The sequence below is a fragment of the Homarus americanus genome, unplaced genomic scaffold (assembly GCF_018991925.1).
Source record: "Homarus americanus isolate GMGI-L3 unplaced genomic scaffold, GMGI_Hamer_2.0 scaffold40565, whole genome shotgun sequence".
NCBI classification, from domain to species: domain Eukaryota; kingdom Metazoa; phylum Arthropoda; class Malacostraca; order Decapoda; family Nephropidae; genus Homarus; species Homarus americanus.
In genome coordinates, this window is record NW_024735503.1 from 1,440,034 (window position 1) to 1,447,533 (window position 7,500).

Sequence of the window (7,500 nt, forward strand, 5' to 3'; positions counted from 1 at the left end):
ACTCCTAACCCCCTTCCTACTAAACCACACACCCTAACCCCCAACCTACGACTGTCAACAAAGGCAACCATATTGATGAGTCGGGAAGGGACAACAAAATCATAGAGGCCCATTGTCCGAGGTGGTCTTATGCCGGTACACAAACAGTGATTAATATGGGTTTTCGCTCTAACTCTTCCGTGTTATATAGTACTGTCTTGATTGAGGGAGAATTGTTTGTCTAGAGTCTTGTTGTCTGTGTGGTGTTTGTGTGTGTGTGTGTGTGTGTGTGTGTGTGTGTGTGTGTGTTACGTATACGTTATTTGACTAAACATCAATAAAAAATAATAACAAGAAAACACAACTAACTACACCTCCCCAAAACCACAATTAAATTACACATTAAACCAAACTTACAAAAATTAAAACACACCGATACATTATTATAAAAAAGAACCATTAGATTTATTTACAATAGAATACAATAAAAACACCATTAAACCGGGTTACAGTATTGTCAGTGAGTAATACAATAAGTGTGTTTGATGTACAAATTTAATAACAAACAACGGGGTAATGACGCTATAAAGTGGTTCATTGAAGATCATCGGCTTTTTACAGGTTGTTTGTCATTATTCCTAATTAATTTACCGCTGGCATCGTTCAGAGTAGAGAGGGTTTGGTGGGTGTGGTGGGTGGTGGGTGGGTGGGGAGGGGGATTATCTCTCCTCTGGTCTCCTATATAATATCTCCCTTGTCTTGATCTCTCACTCATTAATCTGCTCATCCTAGACACACCCCAGCAAAGCCTTGGAGACTTTCTTCTCACTCTCTCTCCTTTTTTCTTTTCCTCCTCCCCTATTCCACCTCATTTTTCCTTCTCTCGTCCTCCCTCTCTCTTCCTCCCTCCTCCTCCCTCCCTGGTCTTCCTCCTCCTCGTCTTCCTCCTCCTCCTCCTCCCCCTGTCCCTCCCTCCTCCTCCTCGTCTTCCCTCCTCCTCCTCCTCCTCGTTCTCCCCCTCCTCCCTCCTCCTCCTGTCTTCCCTCCCTCCTCCTCCTCCTCCTCCTCCTCCTCCTCCTCCTCCTCCTCCTCCTCCTCCTCTTGTTTGACGATAAATATCCGTCGTTGTTTACAGCCAGTGTTGCCATACCGGTGATCATCCATAATGAGCTGCAGGATCATTGTTACCAGTCTCCGCCCCTCCCTCTACCCTCTGCCCCCCTTCTCATCTCCACCCCTACCCCCTCCCTCCCCCCTCTTACCTCCATCCCTCCCTCTTCCCTGTTCCCCTTTCTACCTCCCAAGGCTGACAGGGTTACATGTCATATATGTCCCTGTCCAATTAAGCCACATCTTGGCCATAGGTAACCTAACCTAACCTAACCTAACCTAACCTAACCCAACGAAACCTAACTTAACCCACCGTAACCTGACCTGACCTAATATTAACTTAATCTCCTTTAACCTAATCCTATCTACCTTAACTAAACCTCACTTAAACGTACCATAACCTGACTAAACACACACACACACACACACACACACACACACACACACACACACACACATACACTCAGATTAGGTTCATACATAAATCCTAACTCGAAATAAAACAAAAACCTTCAAAATATAGATTAAGAGAAACATTAATTGTATTTCTGCCGCTGTGACTTGTAAATGAATCAGCCGCCAGGTGGTCTAATTACGGCTTCCACCTTGCCACAGGTACACACATCAGCAACGAGAAGCAAACAAGTGTGTAAACAACAACTCAAGGTAAACACATTATTATTTATTTTGTTTATCATTACCTTCAGATGTATTGTATGATTATATGGCCTGGATCTGTTCCTTAGGAGAGGTAAGGTAAGGTAAGGTAAGGTAAGGTAAGGTAAGGTAAGGTAAGGTAAGTAGGTTGGCAGGTAAGGTAAGGTAAGGTAAGGTAAGTAGGTTGGCAGGTAAGGTAAGGTAAGGTAAGGTAAGGTAAGATACGTCACGACCCCAGTTAACGACCCGACACGACCTTTGATGTTCCTGGTGGGGGGAGGTGGGGCGGAGGTATGGCCGTGTGATGCTCGTGAAGTGAGTCGTTCCCTAATGATGGCGGCCAGGCTGTCGTAAATGCTAGACCAGGCCAAACAGACAGGGCCATGGTCTTAAACCTGATTGGGGGACGTCGTGCTCTCTCTCTCTCTCTCTCTCTCTCTCTCTCTCTCTCTACCGGACTCTTTCTAATACTTTTTTTACTTTCTCTGTTATTTTGTTTATCTTTTTGTTTGCGTTTCCAGAGTATTTCCTTTCTCCTCTCACCACTCACATTCACTCCTTCCTCCTCTTCTTCACGCTCTCTATCCTTCCTCTCCCTCCCTCCTGTTTTTTCCCTACCACAAGACGAGTTTACAGGTCACTATAACAAGACGAGTTTACAGGTCACTGACAAAACCGAACACCTGTAAACAGTCTACGAAACTAAACTGTCTTAAAAAAAAGGAAAACTTAGACTGTCTTACTCACCCCCAGTCTATTATACAGTTAAAAGGGAAACAATTAGAGTGATTAGTACTCACGCTATCCGAGCATTAGGACCCTCAGTGCTCACAAGGGACACATCACAGTCGGTCGCCATGTTGTCATCTGTAAGAACGAGAGAGATCATTGGTCACGAGAGGCAGCCAATAGGGTGATTTGAAAGGGACAGACGAGACTAATAGCATCTGTAAGTTATTGAGTAATTACTGAACCTCATTTACTAAAGTTGGAATCCGAAATCAATCTTCCAATAGCGTGTGTGGGTGTGTGGAGTGGGTGTGTGGTGGGTGGGTGTGTGGTGTGGGTGTGTGGTGGGTGGGTGTGTGGGTGGGTGTGTGGTGTGTGTGTGTGTGTGCGAGTGTGTTATTTCGAGTTTGGGTGAGATAGAGTTTTGTTTGAATGTAAGGTGCTGATGGGTTAGGTTAGGTTAGGTTAGGTTAGTGTTAGGTTAGGTTAGGAGTGGCCAAGTTAGTGTTAGGTTAAGTTACGTTTAGGTCAATTCAGGTTAAGTAAAACAAATAAACAACACAAAATTCCATAAAACCAACTAAAAATTCAACAAAATAAAAAATTAAATAAAAAATTACTCACACACATAGTTTTAAAAAAAATTTCTTCACCTTCCCAATAAGAGGCAATATCATTCAATTTTAACGACACAATATTGTATAATTGAATGAAAAAGTGAAAGAAATGAATGAAGACTTTCCGGCGTTCAATCATACGGCAACAGCTGCTGCGACGGCATAACTCCAAGACCCAGGAATCAAATCATGAGAGATGGAATATGCGTAGTCTGGCCTCACTCTCCTAAACTGGTACAGGAATGAGGGATCACTCAAAGAAAATGGAAGGATAGTTAAAGAAAATGAAAGGATAGTTAAAGAAAATGGAAGGATAATTTAAGAAAATGAAAAAATATATGAGTAAAAAAACAAGAAAATATACCTGGACAAAACACTGCCCTCACATACCTGGACAAAACACTGCCCTCACATACCTGGACAAAACACTGCCCTCACATACCTGGACAAAACACTGCCCTCACATACCTGGACAAAACACTGCCCTCACATACCTGGACAAAACACTGCCCTCATATACCTGGACAAAACACTGCCCTCATATACCTGGACAAAACACTGCCCTCATATACCTGTACCTAATTAATGACCTCTCGTGTGTTTTAACTCATTAGTGATTAATATGTATTGCTGTATGTATTATTTGTATACATAGTTACATATGAATATAAATATGTATAGGGTCGAATTATAACTCATTGATTAATTAAGAGAGATGTACAGCAGTTGGGGGGAGGGGGAGGAGGAGAGGGGAGGAGTGAAGGCAGGGAAAAGAGAAAGAAGAGAATAAAGAGGCAGGAATAAGAGGATGAGGGGGAGAAGAACGATCGGAAAAAAGAAAGGGTAAGAAAAGAGTAAGAGGAAGAGGAGGAGGAGGAAGAAGCCCAGGGGATATGTTGCCTGATGGAAGTTTTCACTCTCATTGGCGGCTTAGCTGCAGAGAGAGAGAGAGAGAGAGAGAGAGAGAGAGAGAGAGAGAGAGAGAGAGAGAGAGAGAGAGAGAGAAAACACGTTTATTTAACACGTCAGTCTCACATCACATCACTTCCCGCCGTGTGTGTGTGTGTGTGTGTGTGTGTGTGTGTACGCTGGTCATGGTGGTAAAAAGAAAGAAAAAACTATTCGCTCTTAAAAGCTTCTATTCCGGTTGGTTAGGTTAGGTTAGTTTAGGTCGTCAACATCCTCTGGACCACTGACAGTGTTGAGGGTTGTTGTCGAGGAGTCTGTGAGAGTCTGTGTGAGCCTACGAGAGTCTGTGAGAGTCTGTGAGAGCCTACGAGAGTCTGTGAGAGTCTGTGAGAGCCTACGAGAGTCTGTGAAAGTCTGTGAGAGTCTGTGAGAATCTGTGTGAGCCTACGAGAGTCTGTGAGAGTCTGCAAGAGGCCCAGAAAGTCTGCGAAAGTCTCTGTGAGCCTGTGACAGTCTGTGAAAAGCTTGTGTGTTTCACGAGAGTCTGTGAAAGTCTGTGAGAGTCTGTGAGAGTCTGTGAGAGTCTGTGTGAGCCTACGAGAGTCTGTGAGAGTCTGCAAGAGTCTGTGAAAGTTTGCGAGAGTCTGTGAAAGTCTATGAGAGTCTGTGTGAGTCTGTGAGAGTCTGTGAAAGTCTATTAGAGTCTGTGAGAGTCTGTGAAAGTCTGTGAGAGTCTATTAGAGTCTGTGAGAGTCTGTGAGAGTCGGTGAAAATCTGTGAGAGTCTGTGAAAATCTCTGAGAGTCTGTGAAAGTCTTTAAGAATCTGTAGAAGTCTATGTACCTTATCTATGAACCTCTCATCAAATATTTTTACCTTTATTTAATATTTTCACCGACCTTTCTCGCGCTCAAAACAGCGAGAGAAACTTCAGTGAAAATATTAATGGTAAAATAATTAGCTAGAGGTTTAATAATTGAGCTACTGATTCCCACACACTCCCTAAGACTCCCACACACTCCCAAAGACTCTCACATACTCCCAAAGACTCCCACAGGTCCACAAGGACTCCCACACACTCCCAAAGACTCGCACACACCTCCAAAGACTCTCACATACTCCCAAAGACTACCACAGGTCCACAAGGACTCCCACACACTCCCAAAGACTCCCACAGACCTCCAAAGACTCTCACATACTCCCAAAGACTCCCACACACTCCCAAAGACTCCCACAGGTCCACAAAGACTCCTACAGAGAAATATATAGAGATAAATTATCAAAAAAATAACAACAGCACAATAATAATAATAATAATAATAATAATAATAATAATAATAATAATGATAATAATAATAATAATGATAATAATAATAATAAACAGCCAAGATTTATTGTATATTTTTGGAAGAATCGTTTTTATGAGTAATTTTAGAAAGCTTTTAGTTCCATTTTTGTTTTCACTCTCCCAAAATTGTCACGTGATATTTTATTTATGGGGAGTAATATTTTTTCACCTTTATATGGCAGGAAATAAATTGCCTCCAGGAACAAGAGAGAGAGAGAGAGAGAGAGAGAGAGAGAGAGAGAGAGAGAGAGAGAGAGAGAGAGAGAGAGAGAGAGAGAGAGAGAGAGACAGAGGACAGAGACAGAGAGAGACAGAGACAGAGAGAGAGAGAGAGAGAGAGAGAGAGATAGATAGAAGGATCGACTGCTAACACATATTGACTACATCCCCCACGCTTCCCCAGGTACAACAAGCTTACGTGGTCTTCATTACCTGTAACCTGAGGCCAGATAACCTGCCTTGTACCTGATCCAATTAGGCTCTCCGAACAAGGTGGTGAAGACCCTTCTTGAAGGGGGGGTCATGTGCGTGCGTGTGTGTGTGTGTGTGTGTGTGTGCGCACAAAAATGCGCTTACACAATGAAGGATGTTGTTGTGTTTGGAATCTTCACCTACAATCCAAATCACCCGTCTCCCTGACACTATCTGGTAGAGCATCATCCCTCCTTCCCCTTTCCCCCAACCTCCCCCCCCCTTCCTCACTTTTAAGCATCTCCTCACATTCTCCCCACCACCCTCCAACTCCCCACCCCCTAATTCCCCCATCTCATCATCCTCCCTCCACTGTGCTGTTTCCCTTCCCTTCTTTTTCTTCCACCGCCACCCATTCACCTCTTCTTCCTCTCCTCTTCTCTATCCTCTCTCCTCCCCCTGCTCCTCGCTCATCGGGTATTGACCTCTTCCCGGACAGAACCAGAAGAAAGGGAGGTGGAGAGAGAGGGGGGTGAGAGGGGCAGGGAGGGCAGGGGGTGAGGGGTGGAGGGGGTTGGATATGGGGACGTATATTGAAAGTGATAACGTTCTGTCTGTCTGTCTGTCACGTTGAGTTACTTTCTCGGAGGGAGAGAGGAGAGAGAGAGAGAGAGAGAGAGAGAGAGAGAGAGAGAGAGAGAGAGAGAGAGAGAGAGAGAGAGAGAGAGACCACAAATAAAAGAGAGACGAAGAAATAAAAATAAAATAAAATTATAAAATATTGAGAAAACACACACACACACACACACACACACACACACACACACACACACACACACACCTTTGACATTATTAACCTATGCTAACCTATAAGACTGATATTAGCTACCTAAACATAAGGAGACAGTCACCTTTATGGGAGGACAAAGGCTATCAGCTTCTTGACTCGATTTTGCACTAATACAGACAGACAGAGACAGACAGACAGACAGACAGAAACAGACACCAACAGACACTTTGGATCAGTTGTCTGTAATGTGCAAATTAGACCTGATTGAGGGGAGGATTTCTGATGGGTTTTCCGTGACACAGGTAGATTAAGTTCGCAAATGAACGTCTGACTGTGGGGATTAACGTGTCGGATTTACCGTTTATGTAAGGGGGGAGGGGAGATAATGACTTCATATGTGGATTACTACGGATTACAAGGGATTACTGTACTGCTTGATCGTGAAGTTTTCTGAAGTTTGACCTCGTGTTTGAGAAGGGATTAATATACACGATTTAAAAGGTAATGATTATATTATATTACCACCACTTACAAAATATTACCACCACTTACAAAATATTACCACCACTTACAAAATATTACCACCACTTACAAAATATCATCACCACTTACAAAATATTACCACCACTTACAAAATATTACCACCACTTACAAAATATTACCACCACTTACAAAATATCATCACCACTTACAAAATATTACCACCACTTACAAAATATCATCACCACTTACAAAATACTACCACCACTTACAAAATATTACCACCACTTACAAATTATCACCACCACTTACACAATACCACTTACAAAAAATAAACAAAACAAAATACCCAATAAAATCCTCATTCCCACATTAACGAGACTGTCATTGGAGGATTATCTTGTAAATTAACTTTGTAAATTATCTTGTAACTCGCCCTTTGTTACACTAACTCTTTATATTATCATAGTA

At 42.8% G+C, this 7,500-nt stretch overlaps 1 protein-coding gene across 5 annotated transcripts in view; it reads left to right on the forward strand.

Moving 5' to 3' along the window:
- Nucleotides 1–7,500, forward strand: part of LOC121871197 (GTP-binding protein Di-Ras2-like) — a 104,248-nt gene that overhangs the window by 30,695 nt on the left and 66,053 nt on the right. The window contains exon 1 of one of the 5 annotated variants that reach the window (XM_042373370.1): nt 1,700–1,755. The exons of the other annotated variants lie outside the window; for them this stretch is intronic. The gene's annotated coding sequence lies outside the window, so the exon portion shown is untranslated. Of the gene's footprint in view, nt 1–1,699; nt 1,756–7,500 lie in introns of those variants that run through there. 5 annotated transcript variants of the gene reach the window in all.